We start from the raw sequence: 17,489 nt of genomic DNA, 5'->3' as shown, positions 1-17,489 counted from the left end.
AGAGGCTTTCACCTTGGGTGTTACCTGTTATTTCAACAGAGATCAAACCAGACTGCTCGGAAGGGGGGAAGTTCAGAACCTCTCTGGGTGCCACTCAGCAACTCTCCCCTTTTCTTTTTTTTTTTTTTTTAAATCAGAGGAAAAAGGAAAAGGAGGGCAATTTACACAGCCATTTAACTTTCCCACTCACCACACTCAACCTGCAGCATCTTGCAAAGGCAGGGGAGGGAAAGGGTGAGGAAAGGCAGGACCAGCAGACTGATGGGATCACTGCACCACCAGACTCCATGCAACTGAAAAGCACCCCAAAACTTCATGGAACAACTTGGTTTCAAACCAGAGGTGATGCCCTCTGCTGCAAACCCTTCTCCACTGCTTTCAGACACAGAGGACCCAGATTTCTTCTGCTGTGGCCATGAGGCTTGCAGACTCTTCTGGGGCCAATGGCAGGCATGGGAAGGGCCATTTCTCTTCGAAAGTCTCTGGGACATCTTGTGATGCTTTGTTTAGAGCAAGTTGAGTGCATTGGTAACAGGACCTGATCTCCTATATATAGCCTACAGACACAGCTGTTTGGATTTTGCTAAGGTCATCTGGTTGCTTGCTGTTGCATTTGTTGTGCACAAGGCAAGACCAGAGCCTCAGGGCTATTTTCAGATCTTATTTGTGATTTAACTCCAGTGAAGTCAAGGCAGGTGACCAAACGTGCAGCTGTGAAAGGTTTGGGACTCATCCCACTGGGGGAACTCCATAAAATTGCTGCTGGGAATGCCAGAGATGATTGAATACATCAGCAGACTCTTGGAAGGGATCTACAACCAGCCTAGCAGCTGCATGCACAGCCAGGTCATAAAACCAGGGAATTTGGGCTTTTCTCTCCCTAGGTCACCAAAATTAATTGCTTTAACCTGTAGGCAGCAGGTGGCAGGACCTGCTGAGTAATGAGCTCAGTCGGTGCTCAGCTTCACCTGTGCCCAGTCAGGGCTGGCCCAAGTGCGCATGCTCAAAGATCAAGGGCCAATAAAAGGTGGGGCTTGAGACTGGCAAGGGGCTCACTCTGAAGCAGGTTCGCAGCCGTGCTGGTTGGTGGCCAGTCCCCTACCGATCCTGTCCTCACTCTGAGCTTGCCATCGCTTCGAAGTTCTTCTCCTGCAACATCTGGTGGAGAATGCGGGCATAGACTCTCGCCTAAGCCCTCCTCTCCGAGCGAACTTCCCATCTTTCTCCTGGAACTCGGGAAAGTAGGGTAAGAGAGACCCCTTCTTTCTCTTATTCACACTGCCAAGCCTTTTGCCAAGAGATGGGTCTTACTACCAGTAAACCCACTGAAGCTGCCGCCACTGAGAAAATCGTGGCACAAGCGGAGAGCCAGGAGCTCCTTGGCTCCCCGGGTCCAGCCAAAGCCCGAGACTTATGGGAAGAGGTCTACGACCTACTGGCAGACCTCAATTCTAAAGAAATTAACGGCGACATCATCGGCGCCGATAACACCTGGCGAGTCGTATGCGGCTTATTGGAAATGATGAAAACTGAGGTGAAGGCGGCACTCGCCACTGCCACACCTCCATTACTAAAAACTGAAGCATTCCCCTCCAAGAAAGTGTCCGCGGTGATCCCCTCGGCGCCACCGCTTGAGGAATTAGCGCCCAAAAATGTACCCGCCGTGACTCCCTCGGCACCACCCGCCGAGGAAGGCGTAACGAAACACGTGTGTCTGTGGTTGGACAATGGCATGCCTGCCATAAAGGGCATGACAGGGAAGCCCCACAAAAGCGTAGCCGAATTGCTGGCAGATATCGGCCCGGATGAGACACCAAAAAATAGCGAGGCGGAGACCGCGGCGTGCAGCACATCGAGCTGCCACAGAGAGACATCCCCGGCGCCGCCCCCAGCCCCACGAAAGGCCGAAAACCCAGCTTTTCAGCGATACAGGGACCCACCTACCCTGACGGATGACGAGGATGATGCCCCGACCCCGCTGCGGCGACTGCAAAACGCCCAGGGAGCTACTACCGGCCGCCCAGGGCGATGGTCCGGTATCATCCGGGATGCCATCCTGGAAGGCGAATGGGAGCCCACCCCTGTCGCGTGCCCGGTGCTGCAGGACATGAATAACCAACCAATCTTTGAGCAGCATTCGTGGAAGACCTTGCAGCAGGCACGGAAGGTGATCAAAGAGCAGGGGTTAAGATCGGAGGGCGGCCGGGCTGTCCTAGATTGGCTGTTTACCTCCGACACAAACAGCCCTTATGACTGCCGCAGCCTAGCCAGATACCTATTAACCCCCTCCCAGCAGTTCATCTGGCTAAGAGAGTGGGAACGCCTCGCTGCGGCAGAAGTAAACCGCGCTAGGGCACCCGGAGACCCGCTGGCGGGTATCACAGCAGAAATGCTAACTGGCTCTGGACGCTTTGCAGAAGTCAGCGTGCAGCTACAATATCCGCGTGAGCTCCACCATGCCGCGGCAAGCCTGGCACGCCAGGCACTTTATGCAGTTCCAGAGCCGCACCCCGGACCATCGTTTACTAACGTGAAGCAAGGGCCGAATGAACCTTTTCAGAACTTCATTGACCGGCTGTGGCGATCAGTCACGGCTCAGTCAGATTTGACAAACGATCAACGCGAGTCCATGTTCAAATTATTGGCGTTCGAGAACGCGAATCCTAAACTAAAAGCTTTACTCTCGACACTGCCAAGAACAGCATCGGTATCTGACATGCTGGATGTCGCCGCCAGAGCGTCTCAACACCAGCAACATCAAGGGATGGCTGACGCTTTCGCAGCCGTGCTGGTTGGTGGCCAGTCCCCTACCGATCCTGTCCTCACTCTGAGCTTGCCATCGCTTCGAAGTTCTTCTCCTGCAACATTAACCTGACCTAAATGCCTAATAAACCCAAAGACATAGTTCAGCTCTCCATCCCATTTCACACTATAGGTTCCCACCTTCCTCCAGCACATCCTGGTGTCTCTGTAGGGTTTGGGATCAGGAAAAAGGCTTCTCTAAAGGGAACTCTTTTTTTACCTTGCTTGACAAAGGAGCTTGCAGCTGCATCCATTCTCCAATTCAACTTGGACATAGGGACCTGCCCTAAGCAGGACTGATAAGATGGGGGATCCTTTGCAGCAACTGCATTTTGGCTGGGTTAAAGAGACTGAGAAATTGTGATCTTTATGTTAGGGAAGAGATTTAGGGGGGGTTCACATGGATATCTACAAGCAGCTGCAGTGCACATATGAGCTATCACCCCAGCTCCAACCATATACAGCAAAGAGATGAAAGTACTTGTAGGGCTCCATCACTCCAGTCTAGAGAAGACATTTCAAACAGGTTAAACCAGCCCCATCCTGGAATTGCTGTTTCCCCACTATGATTTTGTCTACCACAAAGATGCCCCAAATCAGTAAGCCCTACTAATGGTGTTTTGATGTCCATTGAAAAGGATCCAGATTGTAGGCTCAGCTCCAGGAGCAGATGCATTCCTGTCCAGCAGCTATGATAGCTTGAAATGATGGTGAAATACACCTGGTGGGGGCCCCAAAAATCCTGCCTGGCCAGGGCCATATGTCGACCGGACCCATCCCACAGAGAGGTCTGTTGCCTTCCTGGCGCCTGGGTGAGGGATATTAGTAGGAGAATCCCTCAGCTAATTCAGCCCTCAGACTATTATCCACTGTTGGTAGTCCAGGCTGGCAGTGAAGACATTATTGGAAGAAGTACAAGGGTGATTAAAAAGGACTTCAAGGCACTGGGTCGGTTAGTTGATGGGTCAGGAGCACAGGTGGTGATTGCCTCAGTTCCAGCAGTAGAAGACCTGAATGAGGAGAGGACTAGGAAAACCTATCTGATCAATAGGTGGCTAAGGGACTGGTGCCACCGGCGGAACTTCGGGTTTTTCGACCACGGGGCAAATCCCATACTGCCTAGTGTCATCAAACCTGATGGGCTTCATCTAACTAACAGGGGGGAAAAGGACTCTAGCTCATAGGTTGAAGGGGCTGATAAGGAAGGCTTTAAACTAGGTTGGAAGGGGGAGAGGGTTGAAACTGGGCTCTCCAGAGAGGAACCTAAGGGTGGACTACCCAAGATAAATGACAAATCAGCAGCCCAGCTGAAGTGCATGCACATCAATGCACGCAGCATGGGCAACAAACAAGAGGAGCTGGAAGCCATTGTGCGGCAGGAAAGCTATGATGTAGTCGCTATCACGGAAACGTGGTGGGATGACTCCCATGACTGGAGTGCTGCCATGGGTGGCTACAGGCTCTTCAGAAGGGACAGGCAGGGTAAGAGAGGCGGAGGGGTAGCCCTGTATGTTAGGGAGTCTCTTGACACTGTAGAAGTTGAGATCACCAATAATAAGGCAGAATGCCTGTGGATTAGAATCAGAGGGAAAGTCAACAAGACCGATATCGTGATGGGAGTCTGTTACAGACCACCCAATCAGGATGATGAGGACGATGAAATATTCTACAAGCAACTGGCGGATATTTCAAAATCATCATCCCTTGTTCTTGTAGGTGACTTTAACCTGCCGGACATCTGCTGGGAACTCCACACCGCAGAGAGGAGGCAGTCTAGGAGATTCCTAGAGTGTATTGAGGATAATTTCCTGTTCCAGCTAGTAAATGAGCCCACCAGGGATGGAGCCCCGCTTGACCTTCTTTTCACAAACAGGGAGGGGCTGGTGGGAGATGTGGTGGTTGGTGGACGCCTGGGACTTAGAGATCATGAAATAATAGAGTTTTCAATACTCAGGGATACAAGGAGAGTCATCAGTAAAATCTCTATGTTAGACTTCCGGAGGGCAGATTTTGGACTATTCAAAAGACTAGTTCAGAGTATACCCTGGGAAACAGCCCTTGAAAACAGAGGGGTCCAGGAGGGATGGTCGTACTTCAAAGAGCAAGTTTTGAAAGCACAGGAGCAGGCTGTCCCAGAGTCCTGAAAGGCGAGCCGGCGGGGAAGACGACCGGTCTGGCTGAACTGGGAGATTCTGAAAGAAATTAGGGTAAAGAAGAGGGCCTACCATTTATGGAAAAAAGGGCTAACTTCTCAAGAGGAATTTAGGAATATAGTCAGGTCATGTAGAAAGAAAATCAGAGAGGCAAAGGCACAACACGAACTGATACTCGCCACCTCTGTGAAAGACAACAAGAAATCCTTCTACAGATACATCAACAGCAAAATAAGGGGCAAGGAAAACATTCATTCTGTACTGGACATGAGTGGGAATATAGTTATCAAAGATGAGGAAAAGGCTGAGGTATTTAACACCTTCTTTACCTCAGTTTTCAAAAGAAAGACAGGTTATCTTGAAGACAGATGGCTTCTGGAACTTAAAGAAGGTGATAAGAATCTAAACAGCCCCCCTGTAATATTGAAGGACACAGTCAGTGACCTGTTGAACTGCTTGGATCCCCACAAGTCTATGGGACCGGATGGGATTCACCCAAGGGTGATGAGGGAGCTGGCAGAAGAGCTCTCCAAGCCTCTCTCTATCATCTACCAACAGTCCTGGCTAACTGGGGACATCCCAGATGATTGGAAGTTGGCGAATGTCACGCCAATCCACAAAAAGGGCCGGAAGGAGGACCCAGGAAACTACAGGCCCGTCAGCCTGACCTCAGTGCCTGGCAGGATTATGGAACAGATCATCCTCGGTGCAATTACACAGCACCTGCAGGATAGGCAAGGGATCAGACCCAGCCAGCACAGGTTTAGAAAGGGAAGGTCCTGCCTAACCAACCTGATCTCCTTTTATGATCAGGTGACCCGTCTGGTGGATGAGGGGAAGGCGGTGGACGTGGTCTACCTGGACTTCAGCAAAGCCTTTGACACCGTCTCCCACAGCATTCTCCTGAAAAAGCTGTCAGCCCGCAGCTTGGACAGGAGCACCCTGTGCTGGGTTAAAAACTGGCTGGAAGGCCGGGCCCAGAGAGTGATGGTGAATGGGGCTGCATCCAGTTGGCGGCCGGCCACCAGTGGTGTCCCCCAGGGATCAGTGTTGGGCCCAGTACTGTTTAATATCTTTATTGATGACTTAGATGAAGGGATTGAGTCCATCATCAGCAAATTCGCAGACGACACCAAGCTGGGAGGAAGTGTGGACCAGCCAGAAGGCAGGAGGGCTCTGCAGAGGGACCTGGACAGACTGGAGAGTTGGGCTGATTCCAACGGGATGAGGTTCAACACGGCCAAGTGCCGGGTCCTGCACTTTGGCCACAACAACCCCATGGGGAGCTCCAGGCTGGGCACAGAGTGGTTGGAGAGCAGCCAGGCAGAAAGGGACCTGGGAGTCTGGATTGACAGGAAGCTGAACATGAGCCAGCAGTGTGCCCAGGTAGCCAAGAAGGCCAATGGCATCCTGGCCTGTATCAGAAACAGCGTCACCAGCAGGTCCAAGGAAGTGATTCTGCTACTCAGCCCCGGTGAGGCCACACCTCGAGTCCTGTGTCCAGTTCTGGGCCCCTCAGTTCAGGAAGGATATCGAGGTCCTGGAACAGGTCCAAAGGAGGGCAACCAAGCTGGTGAAGGGACTCGAGCACAGATCCTATGAGGAGAGGCTGAGAGAGCTGGGGCTGTTCAGCCTGAAGAAGAGGAGGCTCAGGGGAGACCTCATCGCTCTCTACAACTACCTGAAAGGAGGATGGAGCCAGGTGGGAGTTGGTCTCTTTTCCCAGACAACTTTCAACAAGACAAGAGGACACAGTCTTAAGTTGTGCCAGGGGAGATTTAGGCTAGATATCAGAAAGAATTTTTTTACGGAGAGGGTGATCAGGCAATGGAATGGACTGCCCGGTGAGGTGGTGGATTCTCCATCCCTAGAGACATTTCAAAAGAGCCTGGATGTGGCACTCAGTGCCATGGTCTAGCAACCGCACCGGTGGGTCAAGGGTTGGACTTGATGATCTCTGAGGTCCCTTCCAACCCAGCTAATTCTATGATTCTATGATTCTATGATCTTTTATCAGGTTGATTGTTAATGCACTGAAATCCTTGATGCCAGATCTGCACCTATTGTTTACTTTCTTTCCCTTAAAAAAAAAAAACCAAAAACCCAGGAGAAGAACAGGACCATAATGGGACATTAGCATCCGTCCTTCTGCAGGCACTGCTTCAAGCCTATGGCTAATCTGGTAGAGGTATTTCATGCCTTTATTTAATCAGGAAATCTGATAAAGATATTTGGGCCTAGAATCATGAAAATATTGGGCTGGAAAAGAGCATTTTCCTCATCTCTCTGCCTCCTGGCAGATGATGTCTACAGCATCCTTGATTTGTGTGCTGCCATCTGTTAGGCACGAAGCTTCTTGTCAGCTTGGGGTAACCCTCAAAAATATGGACAAGTTTGTCACACAGGAGCCTTGGATTGTGTCTGGAGTCCATCCTGAATATCCACACCTTAACTCTGTCTGACACAAAGGACTTTGGAGATGTGTTGTAGGAGAATAACTCCAAGGATTGTCCCATTTTTCTCCAGAGTTTGCCCTACTATTTAAGGAGAATGAGTATTTTCTCCTTGCTCCTTGCCAACACTGAACATTTCCTACTAGGCACAGCAGATTAAACAACAATAATGCCAAATAACACCATTTTGGGCACATGAGCCCAGATCTGGTCCACAGCCCCCAGCTGTCTTCTTCCCAGTGAGTCTGCAGGAACATCCACCCTCCCTGGCCACCTGGCTCAGCTCACACTTTACACTGAACACCACCATATTTTAGATATTTTAGATAATTCAGTCTGCCCTGCACCCTTGCACTTTCATGTTTGGTTTTGAACACCTGAAAAGCAGAAATGGTTCTTCTGCACTGCAGAAGCTGGCAGACCTGCAGCTTCTGCCTTCATTCTCTGCTCCATCAGTCTTTGCTTCCATGGTTTCACCAAAATGATGTTCAGTGAGGGTTAATTATTTTGTTTGGTTTGTTTTTTTATTTCCATTTATCTCAGGGCTACCTTCTACAGATGTTAACATCATCACAACATCATCATCTATGTCTTTGCCACTCCCAAAGTCTTAAGACTCCAGCCTCCTCCTCAAATAAACTCTGATGTATCAATCCCACTTCCTCAGCCAGACCAAAGCTCCATTTAAAACTAAACCCACATTTAAATGAGGAACTTCTGGCTCCAGCTAGGCTGAAAGCCTTCTTCCCACTTACAGTTTCATGTCCTATTCTCAGCATCAGAGCCTCAGGTCAGTCCATCACCCTCCAGTTCTGTCTCTTCAAAATCATCCCACCACATTTAGCACACACCAACTCCCTGAGTCCTTCTATGTCCACCAGTTTCTTTCTGTGCCTCTGCCTTTGGTTATCTCCCTGACTGGGTGGGTACAGGACACACAGTGGAAGAATGTGACACAAAACACTGACAAAATTAATTTACCTCCTGGCTGCTTAAGGAAACCTCCATGGGTTCATCTTCTCCCTCCTGCACACATCAAGGCCAAAGAAAAGCTGAGTTCCCCACTTAGATATTCAGGTGCAATTCAGGTAGCTCTGGTGCAATCCCCAAATCTCAAGCAGGCTCAAAAGCTGTGCCACCTCTGTACCAGGGGGGGAGTTACAGGCACAGATGCAATGGGAGATTCTTTATTTCAGAGAAAGGAGCTTCCTTTCCATCAGAAAAGGATGGATTGACCAAAGAAATCAAGGCAGTGCTTTGCTCTGGAGATAACCAAGGTTATGAGCAGTTATCACCCCTTCCTCACCAGCCCCAGAGGGAGAAAATCCCTTTTTCTGAGGTGACAGAAAATCCCTTTTTCTGAGGTGACAGCATAGCATCTGGCTAACATAGCCCTGCAGATCCAGAGGGCCCATGCAAGTGGGACCTGCACCCTGAAGAGAAATATTGGTGGCTCCTAGGACTTCAGGGAGCACATGTGGCATTCCTGGAAAGGTTGAATTCAGGGGCTCACATCTACTGTGGTTCAAAGCTCATTCAAATACACCAGGTCCTCCTCTCTCATGCCAATGCTTTCTGCTCACTCTTCATCAGCCTCTGAGTGATAAACAAGAGATGTCCATGAGTGTGTGGGGTTGTAGCTGGTGACACTCCTACTGGCAATGTTCTACTGCCCCAAAAGGACCCCAGCCCCAGGAACCACCCCATGGAAACTTCTTCCAGAGAGACGTGGATCCATCCATTGATCCTGATACACTGGAGGTTCCCTTCCCTCCCCTCTTTGCCCAAACAAACCAATATACAGCTGGGATTCCTGGTACCAAACTTTAGAAATTCACTTTGCTACCTACTCCATGTACTTCTGCATAAGGACTATTGACCCCAGGCTCCATCCAGAAACAAGAGAAAGAAACCTGCTGGGTTTTCCATTTCCATTATCTCCATGTAGCTGACTAAAATGGGTCAAATGCCTTTTTTGCCCTACAGCCAACAGAAACCAGGCAGAAAGTTCAGGTGGAGATGTCTCTGTGGCCTGTAAACTTCTGAGACAAGAGGGGATGTCTCCCAGCTCTGATTTTTCACTTACCAGCAGTTAAGAAAATTCAGAGATCAGCTTATGTGGGTCTTTGCATGGAGACCCAAATGAACTGATACCACCTGCACTGCAGAGTGAGGTTAATAAGAACATGATGGTCAACAAGTTTGCCTAAGTAAAACAGACCAAAAGTCACTGAAACCTTTCTTTTACCACCTGCAGAGTTTGAATCTGGTGTATAAATAAGGCAGAAGGACAATGCTAGTAATTAGGAACTGGAAAAACTGACATAAGCTGTATAATCAAATTTCCTAGTGATGAGATTTAGTAAAGCAAGATTCATCCCAATTTCACCTGAAGATCCATTGCAGAGAACTGCTTGGCTTTGACAGGAGGGATGAACAGGGAGAAAAACATTTTTTTCAAGAGTCCTTCTCTACCTTATTTGCTCAAATGTTTTAACAGCAGTGTCTGTAGTTGCTCTGACAACTCCCCCCCCCCCTTGCACAAGGAGGAGGAGGGGATGGGGAGCTGAAAACAGAAGCTGGAGGATGCACCTTTGCTATTTCACCAATATTATTAATCAAAACATAAATAGCAAGTGTTACTGCAGGGGTGGGAGGAGAAAAACCTGGGTAAATTCATCCCTCAACATGAGAACAGTCCTTCAAGACAAATAACAGGGACTCCCACATTTGTCTCTCTGGTTTCCATGGGTAAGCAGGGTATGACCTTGTCTAAATCCCACTCACAAGCCAGAACAAATCTCTGTAAGCCTCAGCTGCTCTTTCTGTTCTCAACATATCAGACCCAAAATGCCTCCTCTTACACTCTTGCTTTTTTCCCCCACTGAAGATACCCCTGACTTCTCCTGCTGATTTTACATCAGAAGAGGAACAGGCTCACCAGCACAAAGAAACTCCCCAGCAAAATCAAATGACCACATGGGAAAAAAATAAAATCCTCAGAAGAAAAGGCTTGGATTCAAGTGAAAAATTAACCATATGCAGCTTTAGTTTGGAAATAAAATAGAAAATCCTGCTCCCAATGCACTGGAAGAAGTTTGGAGCAAAATTCATGGGGATTTATGATGACCCCAAGACTTGGCCTCTTCCTTAATGTGACAACTACCCTGTTGCTGGTGTCCCTGAGTATCCCTATAGATTGTTATCTGCTCTTTATAAAATCTTGGGGTTCTTAAAAGACCAAGATGAATTAAAAGTTGCAACAAGCCTGCATGTTTCTCCATCCTTAGATGTTTGTGTTTGCAGAAAATCCTGCTGCCACTAGCATTGCTTTCTTTTTTTTTATTTCTTTTTTCTTTTTTTTTTTTTTTTTTGTTTTGTTTTGTTTTGTTTTGTTTTGTTTGTTTTTGTTGGTTTTGTTTTTTTTTTTTTTAATTTTTGTTTTTTTAAATAACAACTAAAATTCAGCCTACATGCCTGGTCAGTTTATTGAGGTTACAGGCTAAAATTTGGCCTCTCAGACAGAGCCATTCAGCTCCCAGTGCTGCTGCTGCTGCTACATGTTCAGTCCCAAGGACAGAACTGGGTCCAAAGTGTTGGGTTACCCCATCCCTGAGGACAGAGAAGGACAAAGTGTGCACCTACCAAACCCAAGGAAACCCTTCCTGTCAGCCCAAAGCTCTGAGTCCATTTGTTAGAGGGGTTCTTCTCCCCCAACAAAAAGATGGAATAATTTAGTTCAACAACAAGTCAACCAGAGCCTTGCAGCCAGTGTGCTCTGAGAATATATCCCCTTGATTCTTGTGTCCCCAAGATGAGCTACACTAAATCCACACTCTCAGCAAGTATGTGCATTTACAGTACTCCCAGGTATGGAATGGACTGGGTTTATTTGTTTTTCCAGAAAATATGTGGTCCAATGACATAAGAGGGACTGCACTTCCTTTCCTGGACGGGGGGCTGCTCTGCAATGAAATATCCAAATGTGCCAACAGAAGAGGAATCTGTGTTTGACTTTAAGCTATTATTTGGGTTATAAGTTGTCTGCTATACAGTTACTGGGTCTTTCAAATGTCTTAAACTTATCAAGGTTAGAAACAGAGGAATCCAGAGGGGTCTATGCCCTCAAAGCTCCGGAACAGGATCTTCAGAGAAGTAGTGGAGTCACCATTCCTGGAAGAATTTAAAAGCCATATAGATGTGGTGCTCAGGGACATGGTTTAGTGGTGGATTTGCTGAGTTAGTGGTTAGACTTGATGATCTTTGTTTTTTCCAACCATCTATGATTCCAGGATAGGTGTCTTTTTAATGATTTAGTCCACAACGCTTGACCCAGACACAGCAATGAGGAACATGTCCCATGACCAGGGAGAGCCATTTCTTCTCACCTTCTATGCTGGGGTCAAAACTTGCTATATACAGCACAGCTGAATAATTCATTAAGTTCATTACCTCTTTCTGGATTCCTTCCTAAAGGCAAGGACATATCCTCTTTCTGCCCCGTGATGGTCACAAAGATCCCACAAACCCCAAACTAGGCAGTTTCATCTTGGGAAGTCCCACGTTGAGTGGCCCAAGCTTCCTTCTCTGATCCTGAGAGCAAAAGGACATCCATCCCTTTGGTGTATTTCCCTTCCTGGAAAGATCCTTGTCCATCCTGTCTACAGGGAACAGTCCCTATCATAGACTATCACTCAAAGTATTCCAGAGAGCTCCAGAGGCCACAACCAGACCTGGGACTGTGCTGATACTTAAATGGTATAAAAAATAAAGCACAGGACATTCTGGCTCTCAGGAGCACATCCAGGGGCTCACACCAGCAATCAGGTGGAGCTCTGCATCCTGCCCAGCAGGCAGCAGCTCCCAATCCTTTGCTCATCACCAGGGATGGTCCATCAAGAAAAAGAAATATCACTAGGGGCAACATGCCCAGGCATTATTCCTTTAGCTGGGACTGGGATTTGATTTGTGCTATGGAAGACAGAATCTCAGAATCACAGAATGCCAGGTTGGAAGAGACCTCAAGGATCATCTGGTCCAACCCTTCTACTATTACTCTTTATATGAGATGTCTCAGCACCCCGTTGAGCTGAGACTTAAAACTTTCCAAAGTGGAAGAATCCACCACTTCCTCTGGGTAACCATTCCAATGTCTGACTGGCCTCAGAGTGAAAATTCTTCCTCCTGTGTTGTACCAGAATCTCCCCAGGAGCAACTTGTGCCCCTTGCCCCTTGTCTTATCCATGGGACTCTTTGTAAATAGGGAGTCTCCATCTTCTTTGTTGCCCTTCTTTTAAGTACTGGAACGTATGGGTTCACCTGGATCTCTAAAGACCTCACCTTCAACCCTGAAAACAAACAGTGGCTCCATATTGCCCATAGGTGGGAGTTTGAGGAACAGGCACATTATTGTGCACTCTGGTTCTGGAGCTATAAGGCCTCCTTCCCATGAAGAATAAACAGTCTTCTTATTCCTTGGATATCACCTATCAGGAGACAACTGTCCCATGGACACTTTCTGGAAGTGCCTCTTTACAAGGAGAAAGGAGTAAGGATTGCTCTTGTCTTCCATGTTCTGGTGAGGCATGAAAGCACGAATCCTCACATCCAGACTTGATGCTAACAAAGCCAAGGAAAGAGCCAAAGCTTCAAGAAAACTTCTGTACAATGAACTAGACCTGACCACATGTGAATCTCAAGCTTCAAGCTCCACTGTTCTGCAGCAGGGAGGAATGTTCTAACCAGCCCCCACACCCATCTCTCACCATATACAGATCTATTTTCTACCCACCTCATTGTAACCAGAGCTTTCTTCTCAGGCTGTCTGTCTACACAGGGTTTTTCCTGCCCCAGATTGCTGCTGTGATTTGTCTGAGGTCTGTCCTACGTCCTCCCCTCAGTGATCCACTTCTGCCAAAAGGTAACTGTAGAAAGGTTCCCTCATATTCTCATTCTTGCTGTCAAGATCAGGTTCATCCACACGACTCCATCTTCCCTGAACACTATTGCCAGGGACACTGGGGATGGAGGTGACACCTTTCTGCACCACATATGAGGCCATGGTATATCTTGGAAGCTCCAGAAAATCAAATTAATGGAAAGGCACACATCATCTCTAACTAATTCCTATATAACAATACATAGGAACAATATATAACAAATTCCTATACACAATGACAGCATTCAGAATCACAATATTCTTGCTATGGACCAAAATAATTCCACCAAAGAACTGAAAAAACCTGAATACTTCCCATGTTTTGGAAAGAAAAACACCTTTACTTCTCTTGTCCTCTAAAACCAACTGAATCTTAACCCTGAAGTTTCCAGCTGAAACCCTGCTCTTCTAACACCTCACCTGGGAGCATGTCACTCCATCCAAGAGCTGTGACCTTAGAAAACACAAAGCTGCAAAATTTCTTTCTTAGTTCAGTCTTCTTTCACCATTTTTTCTTCCATAAGTACCAGGCTTTTGCTACCTTTGCTCTAACTCATTTTTACATATGCTGTAAACTCTTTAGGATCAACTTTTTTAATGTCTTCATGAATTATCTCATCCTCAGCTCTTGGTCAGGGAAGCAACATCAGAATTTGCAGCCATTTTACCTTAGAGACACAAACATAAAGATAAAAAGCCAAAAGCAGCTCCTATAGAGCAGCTCTCCAGACAAAGCCCTCCCTGGGCTGCTGCAGAGCCCTTTGTAATTCAACCCAGATGATGAGAGAATAAAAAATTGCCATCAGAAGTTATATTCACCGTAGCATCTTCTTCAGAACAGTGTGGGAGGATTTACAGAGACTAACCTGGGAAAGATCCCAAGGAGGAGGAAAAAAAAAACTTGTCATGCTGGGATGCTAAGCTGCTGGGGGTCTCCTTCCCTCCATCCCTCCTTCCTCATCTCACCCTCTAAGCCTTTTCTTTGATGCCCTCCACCATGACATTGCATCCATGGGAAGCTCTGAGAGTCCACTGAGTGGCTTTCTTTGAAAGGAAACCCACTTGAGGCAGAAAAAAAATAAAATTAGTTAGCTCCACCCTGGCAGTGAGCTCTGCTTACAGCTCTCCTTGGAGTGAAAAAAAAAAAAAAGACAAATTTTACCTAGTGTAGCAGTGTGATTAGAAAACCAGGCTGCTGAGATGGAGGATGGAAATTTAGAAGGATCTGAATCTTCAATAAAGCTTTGAAAAAAAAAAAATCCCAAAGTATTCATGGAGGTGGGGAAAAAGTTGAACTAAATTCTGCATGGTCTATACCAACCCAGCTGTGGCATCATCTTAAAGTGGGGAGTCTTCCAACCCAGAAACCCAGGTTGAACATGACTTGCTTCATTCATCAGGTGTCCTCATAGGCCTTGGCCAAAAAGGGGTGTGAGAAAAATGAGGGATTCAGCAGGGTTCAAGGAGCTTTGGCAAGGGAAGGATGGTGGATGTCAAAGTCTCATGTTCAGCCCAGACACCAAAAAACAGAGGCAGACAACAACCCAGAGCCCAGGGATCCAGAGCCAACTCTGTCATCAGGCATTGGAAGGTTTGTGAGTTCAAAGGAAAGGCAGCTGTTTTGGGAGGCCACCTGATCCCTCCAGCCCTGCTCCACCACAACCTGGAGCAGGTGCTCCTTGCTGGTCCCTCGACTCAGATCCTAAACTACATTCCCCAGAAACTCAAAAAAGGCCTGATGGCCTCAACTGGGATGCAGATTCCTTTTTAACTAACAAAATAATAATAATAATAATAATAATAATAATAATAATAATAATAATAATAATAAAGGACAAAAACATTAAAAAACACAGCACCAGGACCTCAAGAATTAGTTGTTCAGCAATGCAAAAGTCAGAACATTGCCCTGCTCACCACAAAGAGCTCTGCTTCTCCCTCCCCCTTGCCTTTTTTTTTTTTTAACAGCAAAGTTCAGTGAAACTTTATCTCTTCCTGCCCTAGTAACCTCACTAAATAATCTTCTTATTTAGCATGACTCAATTCAGTGGCTTTCAGCTGCCCGAGTCATTTTCTTTGCCACTGTTGTTTCACGGGTGGAAGTTAAAAAGAGCCCCTAAGAAGCTTCCCATCCCTGCAAAGTATCCCATTACTGGAGACCAGAGAAAAGCACAGCCAAGAAGTTAGTTGCGTTGTGGTTACCATTTCAAGGGTTCATTAAAAAGGATCCAACTACACCCAAGAGCTTAAAACTTCCTTACCATTCACTGTGCATGCAGGGAACGTAACCCAAGCCTCAAGCCCAAGCAGCCAGGCTGAGTTTCTGAGTTTTTGGGTTCCCTCCTTCACAAGAAAGCACAGCTCACAACCCTACACAGCAGAGGAGGGATGCAGGCAGTTCCTTTCTCTTTACTGCTCAAATCTGCTTTTAAACTGTTCACAGCACGAGTTAGAGATTCAATCCGAAAATTATATATATACAGCTTCTGAGATCCAGCATCTCCTCTAAAACTAAACTTCTCTCTGGCTGTCTACTTATGCACAGCTGTAAGCAAGAAACACCTACAAAAGATCACAGAACCCTCTATATTTTCCCCAGTTAATTTACTGTGTTGAATAACATTTTGGTTATAGTCAGTTTTCACTGCTTTTTTCCCCCTTCTTTCATTCCTTTCCTTTTTTTTAATTTTTTTTTTCCTTCTCTCTGCCTCATCTCCCTTTTCTTTGTATTGCATGAAGGCCCATGAGAGAAAACACCACATTTTTAATGGCAGGAAAATGTGAATATGAAAGCACGACCACTCACAAAAGGCATCAGATGTAGAACCTGAAAATAACTTAAAACCTGACTGAGGAAGAAAAAAGAAAAAGAAAAGTAAAGAAAAAGGGAAAGAAAAAAGATAAATTGGAAAAGGATACAAAAAAGGAAGGGAAAGGAAAGGAAAGGAAAGGAAAGGAAAGGAAAGGAAAGGAAAGGAAAGGAAAGGAAAGGAAAGGAAAGGAAAGGAAAGGAAAGGAAAGGAAAGGAAAGGAAAGGAAAGAAAAGGGAAGGAAAAAGGAAAGGGAAAGGGAAAAGGAAAGGGAAAAGGAAAAGATTTTCAAAGTTCATGTCTTTAAAATCCCTTAACCAACAAAAACTGGTGGCCCAAGCAGTGCTCTGAGCACCGCCCCGGGTAAAACGAAATCCCAACAGCAGCACCAGAACTCCACAAACTTTCCCGCTGTTGCCGTCCCCTCGGCACCTTCTGCCCGCGCACTGACTGCGCGCACCGCGCAGCCCTCCCCGCGCACTGCCTGCGCCCGGGGGTCTCACCCGGGGGTCTCACCCTTTGAATCTCACCCGAGGGTCTCACCCAGGGGTCTCACCCTCTGAATCTCACCCGGGGGCCTCACCCGTTCCCCACGGTTCCCAGTGGGATGCCCCACCAGCCTTTGCCCGCGCAACCCCCTCCGCTCCGCGCACTACCTGCTGCCCGCGCAGCGCAAATTTGCGCAGCTCAGCTCGGCTTGGCTCTTCTCTTCTCTGCCCGGTTCAGCTCGGTTGAGTGCAGGTGGGTTCGGCTCAGCTCGGATTAACCTGGTTCAGTTCAATTCTGCTCGGCTCGCTTGGGCTCGGCTCAATCCGGTTCCGCTTAGTCCAGCTCGGCTCGATTCAGTGTAACCTGGTGCAATCCAGCACAGCCCGGTTCAGTTCGGCTCTGCCCAGCTCGGCTTTGGCACGGCTTGATCCCCTTTCAGCTCTGCTCGGTTCGGTTTAGCCCAGCTTGGATCTGCTCGGTTCGGTTCGGTTCCGCTCAGCTCAGCGCTCCCCGCCGCAGCCGCCCCCGCCCCTACGGGGCTGCCCCCGCCGCCTCTTCCTCCTCCTCCTCGGCACCACCCGCTGCCTCCCTTCCCCACCCTCCCTCTCCTCCCCGACCTCCCTCCCGTGTTTGTCCCCCAAAAAGGGGCCCCGGTACCCGGGACGGGGACACCGAGTCCTGCGAGGGACCCTCTCTGTGGGGGCTGGGTGGGCAGAACGCACTTCTGGAGACTGGGAAGCTGTGGCTGCAAAGAAATGCTCACCAAAAAGAATGAAATCATTAGGATAAGCTGGTGTTTTGTTTTGTGTGGTGGTGTTTTGGTTTGGTTTTCAGGTTGTTGAGC

At 47.7% G+C, this 17,489-nt stretch overlaps 1 protein-coding gene across 2 annotated transcripts in view; it reads right to left on the bottom strand.

Annotated features, from left to right (window-relative positions):
- PRKCQ (protein kinase C theta) overlaps positions 1–17,153 on the bottom strand; it is a 71,434-nt gene extending 54,281 nt beyond the window's left edge. Inside the window, exon 1 of one of the 2 annotated variants that reach the window (XM_071734196.1) lies at positions 16,813–17,153. The gene's annotated coding sequence lies outside the window, so the exon portion shown is untranslated. The remainder of the gene's footprint in view (positions 1–16,812) is intronic. The other variant, XM_071734197.1, reaches the window with a different exon arrangement.
- Positions 17,154–17,489: the final 336 nt, after the last annotated feature.

Source organism: Heliangelus exortis, chromosome 1 (assembly GCF_036169615.1).
Source record: "Heliangelus exortis chromosome 1, bHelExo1.hap1, whole genome shotgun sequence".
In the NCBI taxonomy this organism is placed as follows: domain Eukaryota; kingdom Metazoa; phylum Chordata; class Aves; order Apodiformes; family Trochilidae; genus Heliangelus; species Heliangelus exortis.
Note: the sequence above shows the minus strand (reverse complement) of the source record. Positions and strands in the feature narration are given on the sequence as shown.